Source organism: Aristolochia californica, unplaced genomic scaffold (genome assembly GCF_029961685.1).
Source record: "Aristolochia californica isolate CCGP_79_NKW_82.1479 unplaced genomic scaffold, dmAriCali1.0.hap1 SCAF_7, whole genome shotgun sequence".
Classification (NCBI taxonomy): domain Eukaryota; kingdom Viridiplantae; phylum Streptophyta; class Magnoliopsida; order Piperales; family Aristolochiaceae; genus Aristolochia; species Aristolochia californica.
The window spans coordinates 32,523,349-32,548,610 of NW_027182268.1; the positions used below are offsets into that span (position 1 = coordinate 32,523,349).

A 25,262-nucleotide genomic window follows, 5' to 3' on the forward strand; every position below is an offset into this window, starting at 1 on the left:
GTAGGCTTTCTCGATTTTATTGTTGTTCTTATTGATGATTTAAATATAATTTGGGGCATGGACTTCCTTTGTAATTGCAAAGCATTCGTAATGCCCTATTTGGGAGTTGTATATGGATGAAGTTGGGTTTTGTATGATTTTGGAGAATGAGGATCATGTAAATGGGAAAATTGTGATGATTTCAACTCTCTAACTTAAGAAGGGACATTCGAGGAGAGTCTACCTTTCTTGTTGCATTGACAAGAAATGACCGACAGATTGAGACTCAATCCATACTGGTCGACATAAAAAAAGTCCTAACGGAGTTCAAGGACTTAATGTTGGAAAATTTTTCGAAGAAGTTGCCTCCACGAAGGGAGGTTGACCATATGATCGAGCTTGAACTGGGTGCTAAACCACCAAAAAAAGCACCCTACTGCATGGCACCAAAAGAATTGGTAGAACTTTGAAAAAAACTTGGGGAGTTGCTTGTAGCCAGGTTCATCTAGCCTTCTAAAGCTCCATTCGGCGCACCCATACTTTTCCAAAAGAAAAAGAACGAGAGAAAGAGGTTATGCATCAACTATCGGACGTTGAACAAGGTGATGGTAAAGAACAAGTATCTGACTCCCCTCATTGCAGACTTCTTTGATCAACTCCGTCATGATTGTATTTTTAGTAATCTTGACTTGAGGTTGGGTTACTATCAAGTTCGAATCACTGAAGGAGATGAAAAGAAAATCGCATGTGTAACAAGTTATGGTTATTTGTTTGGTTTGACAAATGCATCGACTACTTTTTGTGCTCTTATGAACAATCTCTTTCAGCCTTTTTTGGATCAATTTGTAGTCATCTATTTGGACAATATTATGGTGTATAGTAGGGACATGGAGGAGCATACACATCACTTGAGGTAGGTTTTGAGGTGTTTCTAAAGAACTCTCTTTTTGCCAAAAAAGAGAAATGCTCATTTGCCTTATGAGAGGTATCCTTTTTGGGACATTGGATCAGAGGATGACAGATATGGATGGATGAGAAGAAGGTGCAAGCAATTGTGGAATGACACCTTCCAACCAAAGTGTCAGAGTTGCGGAGCTTCCTTGGGCTCAAATTACTATTAGAGATTCATTAAGGGATTTTCAGCCTTAGCGTCTCCCTTGAATAATCTTTTGAAGAAGAAGCAACAATGACATTGGTCAAGCAAATACCAAGAAGTATACGAGACCCTAAAAAATGTGATCATCCAAGAGCTTGCCCTGCAACTTGTTGATTTTAGTAAGCTTTTTGAGGTAGCTATCGATGCCTCTAACTTTGCAATTAGTGGTGTTTTAGAACTGGATGCGCATCCGATTTTCTAGAGTGAAAAGCTTAAAGAGACAAAGCAGCGTTGTACCATTCAAGAATATTGTTTATGCACTTGTCACCACAATTTATTAGGGTCGAGGTTCGTAGTCAAGATGGATAACGTAGCATCTAACTATTTCCTCACACACAAGAAACCTAGCCCAAAACAAGCTTGGTGGCAAGATTTCTTAGTGGAATTCAACATGTTGCTTGAGTACAAAGCCAACATGAACAACAATGTAGCTGACACATTAAGCTGCAGAGCTGAATTGACTACACTTAAACTCTAAGGTCTTTCTTCTCTCAGCTAGGTTTGTACAACATTGATCAATTGCATTAAGGTGGGTCTTAGGCAAGACTCACAAGCTCACAATTTGGTGAAGGCCGCTGCTCTTGGAGGTACACATCGATTTTAGCTGAATGAGGGCATCTTGTGCACAAAAGGGGAACGACTTTTTATTTCCAAATATGATCATCTTTGACATGAGTTGTTGCAATAATGTCATGACACCAAATGGACTGGACATCTAGGAAAAAGTGAATGATTGCTCTTTTGAAAGGTAATTACTATCGGCTTGGAATAGAGCAAGATGTGGAGTATGTTCGTATTTGTCTCATTTTCCAACAAGAAAAGGTGGAAAGTCAGATACGCAGGGGTTTGCCCTAGCTCCACCCTATTCTAAAAAGGCTACAAGAATCCATTTCTATGGACTTTATTTTTGGACTTAGAAAAGCTGGAAGGCCTTGGTTCCATTATGGTGGTAGTGGACCGATTTTCAAAATACAATACGTTCGTGGTTGTGTCGGGTGATTGTATAACAAAGGAGGTGACAAAAACTTTCATGACCAATTTGGTGAAACATTGAGGAGTGTTGAGAATAATTGTAAGTGATTGAGATCCTCAATTCACAAGTAAGTTCTAGACTGAACTCTTTAAAATTCTTAGAACTACCCTTAATTTTTCTACAAGTTTCCATCCTCAAACCATTGGGTAGATGGAGCGGATCAATGCCATTTTGGAGAAGTATTTAAGGTATTTTGTAAATTCTAATAAAAAGAACTGGCTGAAACTACTAGGCGTAACCTAATTCTTATACAACTTGTAGAAAAGTGAATTCACCGGCCATAGCTTGTTCGAGTTGGCAACCAGACAACAATCGCTTGTGCCTGATAACATTCTCCTCAGCAAGTTTGGAAGGAGCCCAATAGCCTCGCAACTCACCAAAAGATGGAGGGAACATATCAATATTACTCATGTTTTTTTGCATAAAATACTGAAGCAGATAAAAAAAATACAACAACCTGAAGATGCGTCCCTTAGAGTTCAAGGTTGGGGATCTTGTGCTTGTGAAAATCTGCCCTTAGCAGTTTTGTTTGCTACAGAGAAAGAACAAAGGCTTGATCAAGACGTATGAAGAATATTTTCCTATCATCAGAAGGGTTTGGAATGTTGCTTATCAGCTACAATTACTTGCCTGCTTGCTTATCCATAATGTATTTCATGTTAGTAACTTGAAACCTTATAATGAAGATACCTCTGACCTCTCACATTCTATTGGACTTCGAGCACCCTTAGATGTGGCCACCACTTTTCCTCACAAAGTGAACTACATCATCGCTAATCGGGAGGTACGACATTAAGGCACGCCGCATTATAAAGAATATTTTGTGAAATGGTGAGGCTTACCGGAGAGTGAAGCCACATGGCAGGTGGACGCTGAACTATGGCAATTCAAAGACGAGGTTGCAACTTTTTTGTGGGGCAACGCAATGAGGATATCCGTGTTGTGGCTGTGGGAGCATGATACACAGTCAGAAGTACCACAAACGGACACGTGTACGCCTGGGCCAAATATGGGTGCATCATACTTACCAAAAAAAGGGCTTCACAAACTGGTACGATAAGCTCAAGCCCTCAAAAAGACCATCTGGCGTTAACAACACCTTCAAAGGACCTAAAAATAAGAACTTGACATGAAACAACCAGGGGTGCATCAATTGGGGGCGCATAGGCACGCGTAGGCTACTATTGCATCTCAGGTCCGCTTGCCCAAGTGACCAAGAGGGCAATAGACGTGGTAGGGATGTGGGGCGCAGCTAGTCCAACGTGCAGGGCCAGTACTGACCAGCGCACGACTAGTAGTTGGTTTGTTGGCAGTTTTGACTCAAATTCGAAATTTAGTTTATCCTACCCAAATGACATTGAAATATGGAGGGTAGTTTGAGACAAATAAGGGCATATGGAGTTTGATACATTTGAATTTGAATAAGATGAAATTTACCTTGCTTACGTGGTAAATTCTCATTTGGTCGTATAGGGGATAAGTGTGACTTATCCTTGATTTACATGTATTAATCTTAAAATTTGCCCAAAAAATATCTCAGTTCTAAACGAAGGTTTACTGGCGTACCTTTTACATAAGTAAGCTAGACCATATAAAAGCTTTAAGATCGACTGCTAGCCCGATATAACCACGTGACAGCTAGTTTGGTATATTTCTTTGCCTTACCGTTTGGGTGTCAAACGGCGTTACCCCGACTCGCAAATGGCTGACGCGTAAGGGCCCCGCCGAGCCAATCTATGAATTAAAAGCTTACGGAGTGCGCTTGTCAACTCTGCATAGCGTGCAATCGGCGTTGGCGCGGAAAATCGCCGGTGCTATTGGCGGTATCATTTCGTTTCTTCTTCGTTCTACCACTTCTGCATTTTCTTCTCTCGGCATTGTCGTTAAGATCTGTTTTCTGTTATTCTAATCTTCACTTATGTTTTCCCTCTGGTTTCGGTTTGGATGGCTGTGGGCTTGCAATCGCGTTGCTTGTCTCAGTTCTGTTCTGCTAGTCCGTTTTATGAATTGAATTGTAAACTTGTTGTTTTCAAACTCTTCTCATTCTCCAGAAGTTGAAACTTGATGGCAACCCTAGCTTCAGCTTCCTTTGCTCCAGTTTATGGTGAAGTTGAAGATGGGTCAGTTAGGCGTAGTAAGGCATAAACAGAGACGGCTAAGCCTACATGCATCATTGCTCTCTGTCTATTATTATAAAACAGCAAACTACATCCGTGTAATCCTTCACTGGTTTTGTGTCCGTGTTTGTTAGATAATTGCAATGGAATTTACGTCACAACTTGTCAATTGTTAGTTGAGCTCAGTGGCATATCAAAATTTCTCTTACTAAAAGATATGAAAGGCCTCCGACTCCTCTCTGGAAGGAAAGGACAGGGGTTGCAACAGTCCCATGCCGGAAATATTTGGACTTACCGGAGGCAGTAGGGTATAAACATAATCTTCCACTGGCTAGCGGTTTGGGTTAGAAATAATAGTTACGATATGTTAGGCATTCCTGTTTAATCTGGGATCTCAAAGAACTTTCTTTTGTTTCTGTTGGGCATATGATATTGGAGTTCAAACTTTTCATTTAGTTGGTAACTTGAATGCATTATCTATGCATCTGTTATCGTCACGATAATTAGTGTACGTGTGTCAACCACAATCATGCCTTTGGTGCCAAATAACTGAGGAACCCTGCCCTGTTCTGATTGTACGTTGGACTGAAATATTACAACTGGATCTTGTCTAATAGCTGACAGTGCTCTTGGAAATCTGAAAAATATTTCTTTTTAACATTTATTCTTTATTTATTTTTTTAGATATTACTTTATAGATTTGAGAATGAGATAGTAAAAATGATGGAGTGTTTCTTGTAGAAAGATGGTTAAATATGTCAACTGAAATCTCTTAGAACTTTGAAATATACCTGTTTGATCCTTGACAGCTCACAAAAGTTGTATCTTTTTTCTGGTGATACTTTTAGTGCTCTAAACTTTGTGATCAATATTATGTGTTGTTTCTTACAGAATTTTTTCTAGGTGCTGACACTCTCTTGCCTTCTATTCCTGCAGGTCATTCTAACTGAAACTTATTTGTGCTTAAAGACTGCAAGTCAGTATCTTTTCAATTTAGCTCCTACCGATGGCATCTGCATCAGAAGAGCCTCCTGTTGAATCTCCACCTACAGCTGCCGAAGATGACGAAAAACCTCTCAGCAAAAAAGCAGCTAAAAAAGAAGCCGTGAAAGCTGAAAAGCTGAAGCGCCAACAGGAAGCTGCAGCTGCTATTTCATCGTTAGATGATGATCCTCTATCTGAACATTATGGTGATGTGCTGCTTAAGGATCTCCAGTCAAAGGCAATTAGTGGTCGGAAATGGACAGAAATTCAACATTTGAATGCGGATATGAAGGATAAAGAGGTTTTAGTTCGTGGCCAGGCCCAAGCAATTCGAGCTGTTGGTAAAAACATGGCTTTCTTGGTTCTGAGGCACAAGGGATTTACTGTTCAGTGCATTGTCACTGTCACTCCAGAATTGGTCAGTCGACAAATGGTCAAGTTGCAGCAAGTTTGAGTCGTGAATCTGTAGTTGATGTTGAGGGGGTTATATCAGTGCCAGGGATTGAAATCACTGGGGCCACACAACAGGTGACCCCAAAAATTACTTATAATTTTTCCATTATTTTTTCATTAGTTTTTTTTTTTTGTTTTTAAATTGATCTTTTCATGAGTTTGTGACGTTTTTATTCTGGTTCTTAATTTTTTTCTGGTTCCAAGCCTCAGTTTTCTTTGAATTCTCTTTATCTTATTTAGCTATACTTATGCCTTCTCAATTCCAGCATAATGTGGAGAAAATCTTAAACTGTTTTCTTTTATCAAGGTGATAGCTTTTGTCATCTTTTATTGAGGATCATGTTCAAAATAAACTTGTGTTGAGGTGCTCTGATAATCCTTTCTAGAGCAAAGAAAATGAAGGGAGACATGTTATTTTCTTTATAGGTTGAAGTACAGGTTCGAAAAATTTACTGCATCAGCAAAGCAGTGCCTAATCTTCCTATCAATATGGAAGATGCTTCACGTAGTGAAAAAGATATTGAGGATGCCTAGAAGTACATTTTTCTGAGACTCTTGCTTTTATATCTTTTATCTTCTATGACTCTAGGGTGTCTTTCTGCTGGATGCCAACATGATTTGGAGCATATCCTAAAAGTCAGGAAAGAATTGAGTAGTTGATGGCAAACACTACATGTTGATCTATATTTCCAGCTGTATATGTCCTGATTAAGCTTGTTGTATATTTCTTGATGGCATAAAGGAGGGGGTGCTTCTTGTGGGGGTTAATTGTGACACACGCCTGAACTATAGAGTTCTGGACATGCGTACACCTGCGAATCAAGGAATCTTTCATATCCAATATCAAGTTGAAAATGTAAGTGCACCTACTTGTTCTGTACCATTTATTAATGGAACTTTTGGTGGCTTGTATTTTGGAGTCTAGCTTTTATTGACCTTTTTTTTACAGTTTCTTGGTTGTGAACTTTGATAGTTGTATGAACCTCTCTAATTTATTTTCTTGCGAACAAAGAGCTTCTCACAATGACTGGTTGTTTTTTACTTTTGCATTATGTTATGCATGAACTTAGGAGTGCTTCTTGCATTCTCATGGAAACCCATTATTATTTTGTAGAGTAGATGTATACATTCTCCTCAATGAAGCAATTTTTTGCATCAACATGAAAGATGAAAATGCAGTGCGTTTTAGAAATCAGGTGCTTGGTTTTCCTGTCATCTCTCCCTGTTTTATGGTATTCTAGGTTTCCTTCCTTTTTCTTTCCTGTTCATTCATTTGTCCAACAATCAGAAAGGAATATCTAAGAGAAGGTTTGAAGACTCTCTCCGTTGTCCAAGAAAGTGCACCATTCTTTTCTGCCATTGTAGTTCAGCACTTCAGCTTCAACTTTTTAAATTATTTTCTGATTTCTCCTACCTGCATCTAGAGACAAGAAGACATAGACAAGTCTAAGTGGGCATGATATATCTGGTCTCATAACTGTAGCATAGATTAGCTTCTCCAATAGGCATCTACATTGTGTCTTATCCTTAAGTTTAGGACTCTGGAGATCACGAAGATTGATATTAACTTCCATGGGAGTATCTATTGGGCATGACTCAAGAAAGCATACTCTTGTAGCATATCTAAAATGTACTTTCTCTGAGGTATAACAATACCTTGCTTACTTCGAGCCACCTTGATACTGGAGGAACATTTTAGTTGCCATAACTCTGTTTGAAAATGTTGCCAAATAATTTTTGACTAGTTCGATTCCTTCAGAATCACTTTCTAAGAACACAATATCATCCACATATATCACGTGGCAATGCTCCTCACACCCTACCTTCCCCTTATGTGTCGACACTGCATTCTTCCTTATCCTCTACAATGTGGAAAGAGAAGGAGAGGGTAGGGAAATTTTCATATCACACTGATAATTTAAATAATTTTCCTTTAGGATTGTTGTCCCTTCATTCTCTGCATGTTTATTACTAAAATGACAGTACTCGCACACTAGACCATGACTTTGCATCGTCTCTTGATCTTGCGGTAAGTGATCTAAACCTTCCTATTGCTCTTCAGAAGGGTGTCCAGAAAGGTACTCGCCATCCTCTATCTCACTTTGCTTCTTTTAATTCCTTATCTGACAGTATCGTAAGTTTGTTTTGTTTGGAACTTTAAAGAAGGACAGGAGAATGAGTTGTCGCTGTTGGGAGGGGCGATACCCCAACATGCCTCATCTCCCTTCGGCAACTGCGCTCGCCTCTGAATCCCTACTTCCGACACCCGCTGGTCCGAAGATAGTGCCGGAAACGATATCAGACTCCAAGACGACGAAGCCTGCCATCTCCTCCAGCACCGTCAAGGAGAACTCCGATCTCAACCATGTCGTGATGGGGTAGAGGGACGCTGGTCGACGGCAAAAGGAAAGAAGTCGAAGAAGAAAGGGAAACGAAGAGAATCGTGGATATTCGGCGACTCAGAAATTACCCTGAAGATGAAGCCAAGCAGACTCAGAATGGCTCTTCGATTAACCTCCAGAAATGGCAATCGGTGATCCTTCATTTCGATTCCTCTGGCTGCGGTCCCTAACTTCGCTCGCTGCTTCGAAGACGAAGACTCAGCGAGAGAGCCACGACTTCGGGAGATCAGAGTGGGGGGAAATATCTTTCTCCCTCTCGGTGTTCCCAAAAACAAGAATACGGGAACTTAAAATTGTCCAGAGCCGAGGGCATTTAATAATGGCCCGGATTTATCTCCAGGTCATCGCTACATATCAAAGAAGACGGCGACGCCTAGAGACAGAGATTAACAAAGAAAGCATGCCCTCGGCCATCCCACAAATGCCTGAGAGACATGACAGTCCTCAGCTCTCGCCTCCCTCACCTAGTAGACCAGATCGTCTAGTGGAAGAACTCCAGGTCGAGCGACACAAATATGATGACAATACATGGCAACAAATGATGAGTCTCGCGCGTCTTTTGGGAGCAGTTTACAGAGGTCAGTTACCTGGAGACAACACCTCGTCGGGAGTTCCAACACTCAGTTCCAGATGATTGTGTTATCCTGGAATGTAAGGGGTATTGGTGGCTTTCGGAAGAAGGAAATGGTTTTAAATTTTCTCTCCCAGTTCAAACCCTCTGTGGTTACTTTACAAGAGACAAAATGTCAGGAGATGTTTGACCCTATCATTAAGGAGATCTTGTCGAATCCTTCAATTAAATGGGCGACTGTTAACGCAGTAGGCCATTTCGGGGGCATCCTTGTGGCCTAGGACTCTTCTCTTTTGGACTCCCTCCATGTGGTTGAAGGTCATTTCTCCCTGGGCATTTAGTTCAGGGATCTCTCCTTCGGCAGGATGTGGTGTGTAGGGGGAGTGTACGACCCAACCAGAGAGGACCCTCTTTTGGGAAGAATTATGTGAGCTATATCAATCTTGGAGGCTCCCATGGATTTTTGCGGGTGACTTCAATGCAATCCGGTACTGTAATGAGAAGAAACCCCCCCGTCACTCGTATATCTGCTTCTATGAGGGGTTTTTTCAGATTTCATTGGCAGTTGTGGTTTGGATGAGATCTTGTTATCCGGGAAAAATTACACATGGTCGAATAGCCAACAACAACGGATTTTATCAAAGCTGGATCGTTTCCTGGCTTGCCCTGATTGGTTGCAACTCTTTGGAAACGTCTCGGGTCGCATTCTCAACAAGGTAGGGTCAGATCACTGGCCAATCATGGTAACTACTTCTTTTGAGAAATGGGGTCCTTCCCCTTTAAGGTTCGAGAACTCATGGCTGTCTGCGAAAATTTTTGCTTCCTTTATTGATGGATGGTGGTCGGAAGGCCCAAGTTTGGGCAGACGAGATTGTGCCTTCCCTTTGAAGCTTCGTTTCTTAAAAGGCAAAATCAAGGAATGGGCCACCTGCCACCGTACCGCGTTGGCTGGTAAAAAGTCCTCTCTTCTTGCTCAGATTGCGGATTTGGACCTTGCCGAGGAACAAAGGTACTTGACTTCGGAGGAATATTCCTCCCTAGTCTCTCTCAACTCTAACCTCAATCCTATCCTTCATCAAGAGAAAATGCGATGGAAACAACGTGCTAGATTTAAATGGCTGAAGAAAGGAGATGCCAATACCAAATTTTTTCATGCCGTGGCTTCGACAAAGTGTAGGTCCAATCGAATAACCTCATTATTAAAACATAATGAGGTAACGTCGTGTCGGACCGCGATCACTAATGTGTTGCTGAAGTATTTTACAGACCTATATTCGGAAGAATCCTTTAATAGGCCAAAATTGCAGCACATCAGATTCTCTCAATTATCTCCACTTGCTACTTCTTTATTAGAGCTTCCTTTCTCGGCCGGGGAAATCGAGCGTGTTGTTCTAGGCATGGAAAGTGATAGAGCACTGGGTCCTGATGGCTTCAATGGTGATTTTCTTAAAAGATTCTGGCCTAACTCAAGGAGGACATCTTACAAATGATTCATGGATTTTTCAGAAATGGGGTCACCTTCCGCAGTATCGGTGCATCTTTCAATGCCTTGGTCCCGAAGAAGGCTAGTGTTGAGAAGCCGGAGGATTTCCGACCAATCAGTCTCGTCACAAGTGTCTACAAAATCATTGCTAGAATTTTGGCTCATAGTCTAAAAGTTTTTCTTCCAACTGTCATACACAGAGGGCAAGGTGCTTTCCTTAAAGGAAGAGAGATTTTAGACTCCACTATGGCTGCACATGAGCTTATCGACCATTTCCAGCGTAATGATGAGCCCAAAATTGTGCTGAAACTTGATTTAGAAAAGGCGTTTGATAGAGTTAATTGGATCCTCCTTGACGAGATCATGGGAAAGATGGGTTTTAGAGAAAGATGGAGATTTTGGATCAAGAGTTGCGTGGGATCGGCCTCATATTCTCTCCTTTTAAATGGCACAGTTTGTGGGTTTTTCAAATGGTCCAGAGGTATTAGACAAGGTGATCTGCTCTCCCCTCTTCTTTTCAATATGATCAGTGAATTTCTCTCCTCTATGTTTTACTCTGCTGTCAGCCTCGGATGGCTTCCTCCGATCAGCCCTCAAGAAGCATTTAATGACGATACTATCATATTTGGGATCGATAACATTGAGGAAGCTAGAAAGATCAAAGCAATTTTGGGTCTTTTCGAGGTAGCATCAAGCCAGAAAGTCAATTGGGGAAAGACCTCTATAATGGGGTTTAATGTTAGACCTGAGCTTCTTGTAGAGATGGCTAGTATATTTGGTTGTACAACAAGCAAATTACCGTCCACATATCTTGGCCTGCCATTATTCAACGACTGCATCTGTAAAAGTCTTTGGAATCCGGTGGTTGAGAGGATTGAATCCAGGTTGGCAACTTGGAAAGGACGATTACTTAGTAAGGCGGGGAGGCTCACCCTTCTCAAATCTTGCATTGCAGGTATTCCAAATTATTCTCTATCTTTTATGCCCTGTCCTGCATCCATATGTAAGAGCCCTGTCCTGCATCCATATGTAAGACAATGGATAAACTCAAAAGAAGATTCTTATGGAGAGGATCGAGCGATACTTTTAAATATCACCTGATAAAATGGGATGAAGTCTGTTTGGCAAAAAATTTGGGCGGCCTAGGGATTCGGAAATCCAAAGATATGAACCAAGCTCTGCTCCTTAAATGGCTATGGAAAATCAATACACATTCCTCAAATCTTTGGAAGGAAATGGTTATCGCCAAGCTTGGAGTTACTCATTGGTGGATGTGAGGGGGAAATCGGAGAGGTTCATCTTCAATTTGGAGAGCACTATACCTACTTCTTCCAAAATTTTCAGCTGCTTGCAGATTCTATGTTGGAAACCGCAGGTCCCTCAAATTTTGGGACGATATATGGATGGGGTAGGAGCCGCTACAGAATGCCTTTAGAAGTTTGTTTCTCCTATCCACCCATAGGAATATATCAGTAGCCGATGCTTTCGAGGGGGATGGTATGAACCTTCATCCTAGAAGAGGACTTTCGGACACCGAGGCGTTGGAGGCCAGTCGACTGATGGGTTCGATAACTGCGGTAAAAATTCGTCCTTTGGTGGCAGATAAGCTCGTTTGGTGGCCAAAGAAAAAAAGGCATCTTCTGAGTATCATCTACATTCAGTTTCATCAATGGTAGGAATGCTACTCATCAGGATCATGAGATCTTTTTTGTTTGGAGTCTATGTGCTCCTCCTAAGATTAAATTCTTTATGTGGAGTGCTTGTCACGACAATATTCTCTCGGCAGACGTGCTTAGAAGAAGAGGTCATCCCTTAGTAGACCCCTTATGTCTTCTCTACAATATAGAAGCTGAGTCCACTTGTCACATTCTGGTTCAATGCATCTTCTGTTGGAAGGTGTGGACATCCATTCTCAGCATGATGGAGATTCAATTCTGTATGGCGGCTGATTTGCTCTCATTCGGTAAATTGCTACTTGGTATATCCCTTCTTGGTCTCGGAAAGGTGATGCTCTCGGCCTGTGCTAGCTTCATATCGTGGGGTCTATGGAATGAGCGCAACCGTAGAAGGTTTGAAGGTGAAATCGAATCAGCGGATCGAGTGGTAGGGCATATTTCTTCTTGGCTCCTGACGAAGAAGTCCTTCTCCTCATTTGTGGGACTCCTATCCGTGAGAACTGGTTTAATTTGGCTAGGATGCACTTGAGGACAAAAATCCGGACTATGCAGGAATGGACCCCTCCTGATCCTGGTTACCTTAAGTTGAACTTTGATGGTTCTTCTCTGGGTAATCCCAAACTCTCAGGATTCGGCGGGATTATCTCGGACCACCTAGGTAACCAACTTTACTCATATGCCGACCCTTTAGAGATCACAGACTCTATGTTGGCGGAGCTTCACGGTCTCCTCAATGGGCTCCGTGTTTTCCGAGATAAGTGCATAGGTCCCCTCCATATTGAAGGGGACTCGGAGGTGGTCATTGGATGGTGCGAGCGTACATCCCCTCCCCCGTGGCGTCATTGGGACATTTTTTGGGAGATTATTGAAATTTGCTCATTATTATCTTGTATTTGGTCTCACATTCCGAGATCCTCAAATTCGGCAGACGATGTGCTTGCTAAAAACGGAGCTACCCTACAATCCTTGGTTGTCAGGGAGATGCTCCCCTCTTTGTAATTTCTGTATTTTCTTGTTTTATATATGTACATCTTTTTTTTTTTTTTTAAAAAGTTTGTTTTGTCCATCTCCACTCGCACTATTCCTTCTTTTGTGTAGGATGCTCTTTTGTCTCCTCATTGGAAGAAAACCATGGATGTTGAGATAGAAGCATTGGTTGATAGAAGGACTTGAGAGTTATGTGACTTACCTCCAAGGGGCTGTAGTGGTTGGTTGTCAGTGGGTATATACAATAAAATATAATGTAAATGGGTTTGTTGAAAGATATAAGGCTCGTCTCGTTGCTAAAGAATATACCCAGAATTTTGGAGTGAATGTATGTGAAACTCTCTTCGATTGCCTGCCTGTCCTTTGTCAGAATACTGGTATCTGTTGCAGTGAATCAAGGCTGGTTTTTGTTTTAGCTGGATATTAAAAATCTTTTCTTGTATGGTGATCTTGAAGAAGAGGTGTATATGGAGCAACCTCTGGATGAATAAGGTATGTAGACTCAAGAAAGCTCTTTATTGCTTAAAACAGAGTCCACGAGCATGGTTTGAAAAATTTAGTCAAGTGGCTATGTCCATGGGATTTCTTAGAAGTCATTGTAATCATTTGCTATTTATTATGAAGAGATTATTTGGGATTATTGTCTTATAGGTGTATGTAGATGATATCATTTTATTAAGAAGTGACAAATCAGACATTGAATAATTCAAATCACACTTGGCGATTCTCTTTCAGACTAAAGATCTGAGTAAACTAAAATATTTTTGGGTATCGAAGTTGCAAGAAGCAAGGAGGAAATTTTTTTGACTCAGAGGAAGTATGTCACCAACATGCTTCAAGAGTATGAATTTTTGGGAGCTAAACCAGCTGATACACCCAAGGAGGTAGGGCGTGATCTTCATGATGATCAAAGACCAAAATTGAAAGATAAAACAATTTATCGGAAATCAGTGAGCAAACTCATATATGTTATAGTTACTATACTAAATATCTCATTTACTATAAGTGTAGTGAGTCAGTTCATGGAATATCCACGTAAGATTCATCTCGAGGTTGCACAGAGAATCTTTAGATATCTAAAAGAAGCACTAGGAAAAGGTCTTCTCTTTAGACCCAATGATCACTTGAGGATTGAAACTTTTTCTAACACTGATTATGCAGGATCCAAGCTCGACCAAAATCAACTATTGGGTATTGTGTAATTCTGGGGGGAAACTTAATCAACTGGAAGAGTAAGAAATAAAATGTTGTTGCGTGGGCTAGTGTAGAAGCTGAACGTAGTGCGATGACCCACACTGCAAGTGAGTTAATGTGGCTGAAATCTGCTGCCCAGGAGTTAACTTCTATCAAAAGGATCCTATGACTATTTATTGCGATAACCAAACAACAATCTTCATTGCTAGCAATCCGATGATTCATGAGACAACGAAACACAGAGATAGATTGTCACTTCATTCGGGATATAGTGATAAAGGAGGAGGTGTCAATCCCATATGTTCAGTTTGGTGATCAACTTGGTGATGTCTTCACTAAAGCAAGGAAGCGTGAAATTTTGAACTTCTATGACAAGTTGAGACTCTTTGATATATATGCTCCAGCTAGAGGAAGAATATTGAAAAACAAATACAAGCGCATTTGGTCATTTCACTTTATCCTCACTCGTATATCTTGATTTAATCTTGTTCCTTATGTTGAATTATGTCTATAGTCCAATTTTCATATATATAGGCCATATAGAATTGGAGATATAAGGAGATTAGGGTTTCACCTAAGTGAGAGGCATATTTATAATTTTGATAAAATCTCTTAAATAAATAGGTTGGGGTTGTGCACGACCCCTAACACAACTTTCTTCTGGAGCTTTTTCTTCTCCACTCTCTCTCTCTCTCTTCTTACCTTTTTCACATATATAACTGGCTGAGATCATGTGTTATCTAGGGTTGGCATCGAGCCGAGCCGAGCCTGAACCTGCCTATGTTCGAGCTTGATTTAAATATTTCGAACTTGAGCTCGAGCCGAGCCTAGCCTCGAGCCTAAAATTGTTACCGAGCTCGAGTCTAATAATTTTAACCGAGTTCGAGCCGAGCTCGAGCTTCAACATACAAAAATTAAACAGCTATTGGAATCTGTCAAACATGCTTTAGACAACCAACTACTGAAGTTTACTTTGACATAGGTTGTCCAAGATAGACAATGCCAAATAATATTGCTAAGCAGAAATGATGCAATTCACCCATCAGATGTGTTGAACAGACACTAGAGTGAGTACTGTTAGATAAATTTTATTTTTTAAAAAAACAAACAAGTTCAATACATTAATCAGTTCTTATTTGAGCTGATCTCAGCATCAATTGAGAAAGCACATTCTAAATTTGTAGCGGAAGTTACAATAAACTATTAACTAGATTAAGGCACCTTGAAAGGGTAATTGATCTTAAGGACATATTGCTCCCCGACGGGTATATCTTGTCTCTCAAATGCATAATGCCTCTGTGAAACAAACCAACTATTATCAAGCAAAAGCAAAGCAAATAACGATTGAACAATAGATGAAGTGTGACAGAAAATGAAACATTCTAGCATACAGACCTTCACAGGTGCAAGGCTGAATGTTGACACATTCAGATCCAATAACTTTGTTTTTATTTCTTCCTTTAATCATGAAGCCATCTCCTAAAAAGAATAAATAAATAAAGATAAAGAAATGAAGTAAACAGAATGGGGCATGTAAATTGACCTACTCCAGAACTTTATAAAAGGACCCAAGAAACCTTCTTCCTCAAGGAACAAGTGCATTATAATTATGCCATCCTTTAAAAACAAGGATACCCTGGTTCAAAATTATACACAAGTATGACATATAGATGGTAAACCAAGCCTTAGAAACTGTAAATTTTAAAATTACCCGCAGCTTAGACCAAAAAACAGTAGATGAACTTTTAGAATTTTCAGCATTCCTTTCGAGCTCCATAATCTCGACACTCTGAAACACCGAATCGCTTGGAATAGCATAGACACATCTCTGCAGGTTCTTTACAACCACGCAACAGCTTTGGTATGAACTTCCTGCTTTAACCTTATCACAATGAGACAATGCCATTGTGTCAGAGGATTCAGAATTACCCCAAGCAAATCACACAAGGTAACTCTACTGACACAGTAATTTAACTCTTCAAATGAAGAAATAATTAATTAAAAAGAAACATGATCAAGTTAGAAGAATTTGAGTTACTCCTTTCTTCTAGAAAAGAGAAGAATTTTGATTTACTTGGTGAGGTATTTAAGTTGAAAAATAAAATTCTGTTGGGGGTCCTGTTCCTGACTATGAAGGACTATCAACTCATCCAATTTTTTCTGTATGTGTGAGTGTTTGAAAGGTTCATTGATGAATAAATTATTCGCCAACAATTATGAATCAATTCTTTGTTGCTTACGTGCTCTATCATTCTTCAACAAAGGATGCTTTTCAAACACAGTGCTTCCATCTCTTTTTCACCTTCTTCGTTAGTAGCTATAAATTTTGACAAGCACATGACACATAAGCTGAAGAAATTTTTTTGAATTCTCTAACCTTTCGAATGTGTCATAAGATATCCATTTAGGAAGAAAAGTTGGAACTTGTGGTACACAGTAAACCATTGACCAAGTCTCGATTTCTAGATTTACACCTTTTAACAGTGAGACTGCAAATACAATCTTACAGGAGATAGTAATTTGAGTTAATTACTCAATTATTTTTCCAAAGAGTCACTGATGGCTTGCTCGTCGACGTTACACAGTATATACTACTAAGGACTATGCGGCAGTTGAAAATAAACAATTCTAGTCTTCAATAATGACTAAAAGATGATTATCGCCATTGCAGTTTGAGACAACAACGAAGCTGAAGAATACTTTAGGCAGCCAATAAAATGAATATAGAAATATATAAACTCAGTTCAAGGTACCTTTCCAAAGAGATACAAAGTGCCTAGATTAGCCTTGTTGGCCTCCTCGTGGGCATCAATCATATAAAAAGGCAAGCTACTGTCTGAATCTACAACAAAGTCTGAAGCCCCTTCACTGGTAAAATTTGACTCAACTCCTCCATTCAGACCACTGTTTAAACTCTCTTTTCGTACTTTACACACTTCTTTCCATCCTGCAGCAGCACTTGGAACGGGCATGCTTCTCCACTTTTATCTTTGCATTTAGTGAACAAAATTCCTCTTTCTGTCCAATTGGACCTTCGCTTCGTTATCCTTAGGCCTCTTTACATCATCATGCTTATAAGCCTCAACAGTAATGACTGTTTTGGTTGAACAAACGGATGGGTCAGGGATTTGATCAGGAACTACCTTGGATTCTAAAGTATTATCCTTGTGCAATTCCGTCATTTCACCGTCACTCAAATCGCTATCCTCACGAAGACTTTTCCTTTTCCATAAAAAGGGGTCCAAACGTCACTGAAGAATGAGCATATTCGGGCTTCACTTTGTACTTAACTTGAACAATGCCGTTGGGTTTTTTAATCGCAAACAGTAGGCTCCACCTCCTTCATTCTCGATCCACTTCATTGGGGGCAAATTCTGCGATAACATCATCTACGATATTTTCAAGTTGAGTTAAAGGAGTGTTCTACGTTCAGGGATATCTCCAAAAGCCTTTCCAAGAATGCAGGAGCACTGCTGAAGCGAAGCGAGAGTTAGAGTTTTTGTAGGTCAGGTCGGCGACGAAAAAAAAAACAGAAGATTAAATAAAACTCTTACTTCCTTCCATCGGACCATCACTTTCGTCTCATCGGCGAGGAAGAACTTCAGATGAAGAAATCGAAGAGGAAGAAGATAAAAGATGAAGAAATCGTAGACAAAGAAATCGAAGAGTCTGAGACAGAGAGTGAGGAATCGAAGAGGTAGATGGAGAACGAGGGATATGAAAACCAAAATCCCCCATTTCCGATGAATCGCCGCCTGACGAACAACGATTCTGATCTCTAATCCACGATTTCCACGAGAAAATCGTGCTACCATGCTAGAGACAGGATGGAAGAGTTGCTCCCGCAGTCCCACAACGCGACTCTCTTCTCCATCCTGACTCCCCCAAATCCCCCAAATCCCCTGAATCCCCCGAATCCTGCGCCACTCATTAAATTAACGAGCCGGCTCGCGAGTTTTCGAGCCGAACCTTGATTTGGTCGATCTCGGCTCGTTAATTTAAACGAGCCGATCCCGGATCTCGAACTCGGCTTGAGATCCAGGTATACCGAATCGAACCGAGCCGGAACCGAGCCGAGCTCGAGTCGCTTGCGAGCCACCTCGGTTCGAAGCCACCCCTAGTGTTATTTGTGAATGAAAAGCATAGTTCATAAGGTTTAGGTTGAGATGTAAATCTTAAAAAATAATTAAAAAACTAATAAACTTGTAAAAAAGTATTGCTTAACATATAACTAAGTCATGCTTATCTAAACAAATTTTTCTTTTTACAAATGGGCTTTTGCTTTTTTACCTTTGTAAAGTTCGAATTTGCTAGTGCAACCAGCATAGTGGGACAAATGGAAAAACATATTTCTCATGCATGGTTCTCTTAAATGACCAGAGGAAGATGGAAATGGAAACTGTCTTCTTCACCTAAGATTGGCTCCTTAAGTGACTGGAGTGACATGTGATTTTTCATGTTTCCCTCTAGGACTGGTTGGAGCATCAAATTGCTGCTCTTCTAGACTAGCAAATTCATATTTGGACTTGTAGAGGGAGAAGTGAATTTACAGACCTAGAAATTTTCATATATGCAGGACCCTCTGCATATCCAAGAATTTAGCATGGCCTAATTATTTATGCAGTTGTTTACCAAAGAGAAACATTCTTGTAAAGGGGTAAAGAAATTTTCATTTGTAAATTTTTTTTGTTTGATACTATTACAAAATGGATGGTGAAGCAGTAGAACTAGTATTCAGGTGAGATTGTCAGTCCTAAGTCATAATGGGAAAGGTACTTTTTTTCTTGGAGAAGAATTGAGGGTTCATATATTTATATAGGTGAGTTAGAAACCTTGTTTTCATTTCTTCAAACTGAATAACTTATTGAAATTTTCCTTACCTTTACTGCTCCTGGTTCCTTGTCCATTCTTGGGTTACTGTGCCCTGTTGGTGGTGACCTAGCTTGTATAACGCTTCTTGTCAATCTCTCCTCTATCAGGATTCTAATCGCCTCTCTCAGCGAGTTACTTGAAAACCTCGAATGGGAGGCTGACTACCTAGAATCCGGATTACGAAGAATGTGGAAAGCTTATGTGCAAAATCTCTGAACTGAGAGGCGAATCAACTATGAGTGCGTTGGGGATGGGTCAAACAAAAACTCACATTAAATCACATTAAGTAGCAAGTATCCAAACTTGCTGGGTCCAACTGGAAGTTGAGTTTGGACAGGATTCTATAGCACTGATGTAGGAGGAGCTGACCCTGAAGTTGTAATGAGAAGCTCTACAGTCATGGGCATTCGAACCTCAAGAATTGCAGAAAAAGTAGTCCATATCAATTGAAACAGTGCAAAACAAAGCAATGTCGATAGTGGACCCTACCTTTTCTTTCAAGAATAGTGATCTGTTTTTATTGATTAATGACACGGTGATACAAGCTAGAGTACAATGATAGAATGCAAAGCAAAGTACATGGGTTTCCCCAAATATTAAAGTGAACTGGAAGATCCATTAACTAAAGCCTCACTTAGGACCCCCACTATAGCAAGTTGATCTGAGAGGTTTACATACACGCTTCTAGTCAATATGCCAAGAGCAAGAGAAGTCCGTTATCTCATTATAGTGTTATTTGAACTGCTATGAAAGGGCAGTTGGCATTGATGGGTTATTGCTTCAGTAGGCATTTGTGACTCCTTTAAAGCGGAATCAAGAGCTATACTAGTGTGACTAGTGTTATTTGCACAGGGATTTTCTAACCTCCTGAATATGGAAGGGACTCAGCCATAGTTATTGCTGGATGATCAAAGGTCTTACCCCTTTATGGTGATTGCTTATCTCTTGGACAAGATTACTGACTTCTCCTCCTCTTGGTATGTTGATTTGGAGACATGTACCTAGATCGACAAAATCCTCTCTGATTTTCTTGCCAAAGAGCCCCTAGGCAATCTCTGTATATTGGATCCTCTATTCGATTAACCTTCTAGTTACTTGTGTTGTAACCTAGCATTTTGCTCTGGCTTGTATCTCAGTTTTATTGATCAATAAAGGCATATCACTGTTTAGGAAAAAAAAATTCTCCTTTATCAAGTGTTTAGAACAATGTTCAGGAAATTGTGTGCTGCTTCCTACAAAAGAGAGGGAAAGAGGTGTTAGTAAAGTCGTTGGCTTGTTGAAAATGAAACAACATCTTTTAAATAAAACAAAATATTTATATTGCAATCATTCCCATTTTTTGTATGATTTATTGAACACTGGCAGAGAGAATTAAATAATCTAACTGAAGGGGGATTGTTGATCTTATAATCAGAACCGGATATCATATAGAATGTTATGAAGAATTAAATATTTCATACTCTAGTCTAGATGCTGTGGCATCCTTGTGAAAGGTATGGTTATGATAAAATCAGATGCAGAAAAGCTGAACCTTTTTTCTTTTTCCTGAAAAAGATTAGAACCGCAGACATCTTCCATTCATTGAAAAGAGTATATGTTTATACTACTTGCTGAATGGTACGCTTTTGGGGAATTTATGATAACTATTTGGATTTTTTGACTGCTTTCCAAAGCTCCTCTATTCATATTAGTGTTGAAATTCATGTATCTAATATGTTTTATTTCTCTCCAGATATTCAGACAATTTTTACTTTCTGAAGGATTTGTCGGAATACATACTCCAAAATTGATTGCAGGCTCCAGTGAAGGAGGTTCAGCTGTTTTCAAGCTGGATTACAAAGGGCGACCTGATTGCCTTGCTCAGTCACCTCAACTGCATAAGCAAATGACCATTTCTGGTAACTTTGAACGAGTTTTTGAGGTTAGTCCTGTTTTTAGAGCCGAGGATTCCTTTACACACAGACATTTGTGTGAGTTTACTGGCCTTGATGTTGAGATGGAAATTAAAGAGCATTATTTCGAGGTAAACTGTTTTCCTGTGTTAATGGTCCGTAAATAGTCTCAGAAGTAACACAATGGTCCACTTTCTCTGAACAATTGACTGCAATAATGCAGGTTTTGGACATTGTGGACCGCTTGTTTGTCACAATGTTTGAGAGTTTGAATGAGAAATGTCAAAAGGAACTTGAAGCAGTTGGCAAACTGTACCCCTTCACTTCTCTGAAGGTCTACAGTGGTCAAATTTTTTATACTTTATAATTATATTTTTATTTTTTGAGTTCTGATTTTTTTTTGGGTGTATGTTTGCCCCGCTGTGTGCGTGTGGATGTACGTATAAATATTTCATTTATTCTATTCTATCGTTTTTTGATGACTACAGTATTTGCGCAAGACTTTGCGTCTTACATTTGAAGAAGGGCTACAAATGCTGAAGGTACTCGCATCCGATTTTCCTTTCACTTCTCTATCTTTATCAGCTTTTGCTGAAGCTCTATACATATTGTATCTTCCCAAGAAGCTGATTGCATATTTTTCTATTTTTACATGCTTTTTGTCTCTTTCATAACTTTGAGATTGTTTGTGGTACTTGGGATTTAGAACATGGTTACTGAAAGATCTGATATTTGGGTGAAAAAGAAGAGAAATAAGATAAGAAGAGCTTGGAGAGGGGCAGCAGCTGCTGCCTTGGAGTGTCCCTAAAAAGACGCCCCCTTTTCTTTTAATCAGGGTTTTAAGTATTTTTACGTAAAAAGACAAAAACACCCTTCAAAACATAAACTTAAATATCTCCTAAAATGCACCTTTAAAATGAACGAAAATTGAACCTAACGGACATCATTTAAGATAAAAACATAATATATGAAATGATCAAAATACCCCTGAGTTGATATTTTAACACTCTCCCTCAAGCTGGAGAGTAGATATCAAATAACTCCAGTTTGTAACAAAAGGATCCATGTTCACATCTTCCCAATGATAAACACCCCTCCAACTGGTTTGAAGACTCCACATATGGAGTTACCACCTTTCCTTGCTTAATTGCATCTCTAATAAAATGACAATCAACATCTATATGCTTAGTTCTCTCGTGGAATACAGGGTTGCTTGTAATAAAGATGGCTGCTTGATGATCACATTGCATGACCATAGGACTTGGTAACTGGAAACCAAATTCAAGAAGAACAGATTTAATCCACATATGCTCATTAACCATGTAAGCCATTGCTCGATATTCAGCCTCTGCACTAGATCTAGCCACAATTGTCTGTTTTTTAGCTGCTTATATTGGTCTTATCTAAAGTAATTTGAAACGAGCAAGAGCACGACCGAGCGTGAAGGGTGGCCCCGCCTACCACCGGCCCAGTGGCCGACCCCACCCTGCCAACTGCCGCATCACCGGCAGCCCCGCCGTTGTCAACTCTGACTCCGGCCACCGTTGCTTCGAGCTCGTGCTTTCCAAGAAGCAGGAAGGTCGTCCCTTCTAGCAGTTGCCAAAGCTCTGGCCGATGATTGAAAAACTCCGACAACCATGCCAACGAGCATCATAAGGCCCCGAAGGAACCCAACAATGCGGAATGGACCATTGTCTCCCGGCGACAGCGACAACAACCTCTTCTCCGTTTCTCCTACGGAAAAAATAGTAACTGTCAAGCAGGTCAACCGAAGCTCATGTTTGGTCATCTACATCAGCTCAGCGAGCGGACCGAAGATGTCCTTCATATGCATATTGATCGTGGCCATTTCAGCCTTCGTCTAGCAATTTGTGCATTATACCGGTGCGATGACGGGAAGGTCGTGTGAGCTCTAGTCGGGTAGCTCGGCCTTCTCCTTCTTAGTGACCACATTTTGTGGCCGCCGGGACTGCTAGATTACCCAAAGCCGGGGAAGCTCCATCCTAGTCTGGCTCTTCATTCTAGAGAGCACAAATGGTGGATTTGGTTGGAAGGAGCTAGTGGAAGCTCTGCGGAGCTTCTCTCCGACCTCGACTCTGACGAGCGTGCCGTCTCCCACTGGCGGAAACATGCAGATGTTCCCACCTCTCCTCCTCGAGCCCCGCTGAAAGCAAAACTCTCCCTGAATCCAAATTTCGAGCTCAAGCCCCTTGTCTCCCCCCTCCCGAAATTTCCTCAGCCTGCACCTCCGAAATTTCCCCAGTCCGCACCTCCGAAATTTTCTGTGCCAGCACATACCCCCCAAACCTTCTGTCGAGCTCCCAAAAACCATTCGCCTACCCCCAAACCTTCTTCGCAACGGGCGTCATGTGCTGGCGCGCTCTTCTGGAATCAACTAATCCAGCATCCTCTAGTGGCTGATTGCTGAACTAAGCCTCCCATATACACCCAAAATTTCCTATCTCGCCTCCCAAACCTGGCTCGTACATTTCTGCACTCAGCCGAAGACAACGGGCAGCCCTCGCCCTCTCACCTCGTCTCCCTTTAGGCATCACAAGGATCTCAGAATGGCTTCCCTCTACACCATCCTGCCAGTCCGGACAATGGGCAACTATATCTGGCTTACTAGTGGAATTAGGGCAATCAACGGTCTTCTCGAGCATCATTGCCGAGTTCGGGTCCATCATTGCTTTGGATCCACTCATTGAGCATTGGCACTGACTCGATGAGGCCTAAATCCTCATCAATCCACTTCGCTCCTGTGAAGGGCTACACTTTAGGTGTATTATGGTTGACTACGCCTGCTTTTGGGTCCGGATCGACATTGGTGCTATGGCAGACTTCCGACTTGGGGCATATCCCGTTGTTGAGTGCAGCATATTCTAACTCCACTCCTCCCCAGTAATTGCGGTCCACCCCTTGCAGCCCTGGCACGATCTGTGCTATTGCCCCCTGACATATTTGTTCCCTTGCCTGCCACGCTCACCTCCCTTATCCCCCATCCACATGCAACAGAAAACCCCTCGCCACTCCCAATCTCTCCCCGAAATTAACCCCTTTGATTCCCAACAGATTTTTTTCATGCCCCAGCCACCACCAACTGACACACACCCCATCTTTATTCTAGAAACAACCACATCCCCCTTAAATTACCACTCATACGCTGAATCAGGGACAAGCGAGCAAGTTCCTCAAGGCCGCCGCCAAATCACACCCCCCTCCCCGCCCCCCCTAGCCACATACCAGCGTCAGAATAGAGGTCAGCCTCGACAATTGCTTCAGGAAGAGCTCGGTGCTCAAATCTGCTTCCCGTGATCCAGCAGCAAGCCTATTTGTTTTTCCGGAATCAGGTGAAATATCCCAGTGCTTTAGTCTGATCAGCACAAGTTTGACCCGGAAACGTGGGCACAAATTGATGGGCACTGTTTTCTCGGGGCCTCTTATGGGGAGTAACCCCTCTGAAAAGTCAAAGAAAAAAAGAAATGATCAATGATTGTGCTCTCGTAGAATGTTTGTGGAATTGGTTCGCTGTGGCGCCGCGCATCTATTCGAAGCATCCTTGCCTCTACTAAAACAAGCATTGTTGTGCTTCAAGAGACCAAGGTTGCTTCTCTCCCCCTCGGTTTTGTTTGAGATATTTGGCCTCTGAAAGAGCCCAACTGGATCACTGTGGACACCATTGGCTTAGCGGGAGGCATTCTTCTTATCTAGGACACTGACACTATTGAGGTAATTGACAACTTTCGGGGTAGCTACTCTATTGGCGTCAAGCTACGGGACAAGTGCTCGGGAAACATTTGGTGTCTTGTGGGAGTCTGTGGGCCTACTAGACATAGCGAGAGACACCTCTTCTGGGACGACCTCTTGTCGGTCTATTAGAGATGGCCTGTCCCTTTGTTGTTTGCTGGGGACTTCATCGTGACTTGGTTTTGCCATGAGAAGTCTCCGTCGTCTAGGAGGATCACTACCTCCATGAGACTCTTTGTCGAGTTCATTGGGTGCTAGGATTTCGATGAAATTGCATTGTTCGAGAAGACCTTCATTTGGTCCAACGGTAGACAACCCCCTATTATCTCAATGCTTGATAGATTCCTCGCCAATGAGGACTGGCTTCATCTCTATAACAATGGAATTGGCAAAGTCCTTGGCCGTGCAGTTTTAGGTCACTGGCCGGTCATGGTGGATACTCATTTCGGCAGTTGGGGCCCCTCGTCGTTCAAATTTAATAGTGCTTGGATTAAAGACCCCACTTTCGATTCTTCTGTCCAGTCCTTTTGGAAGAAGATTGTTGCTATTGGCCCGAGTGGGTGGCCCCTCCCAGTGAAACTCAAGCTGTTCAAGCTCCTTTTGCGCTCATGGGCCTTAGAGCGCCAGTCCACCCGTTCGGCGGAGAAATCCTCCGTCCTTGCTCTGGTGGCTACTATTGACTCAGATGAGGAGTCCAGAAGCCTAACCTCTACTGA

General features: G+C 41.3%; 1 pseudogene; it reads left to right on the forward strand.

Annotated features, from left to right (window-relative positions):
- The first annotated feature begins 3,952 nt into the window (after window positions 1-3,952).
- LOC137936491 (aspartate--tRNA ligase 2, cytoplasmic-like) overlaps window positions 3,953-25,262 on the forward strand; it is a 37,473-nt pseudogene continuing 16,163 nt past the window's right edge.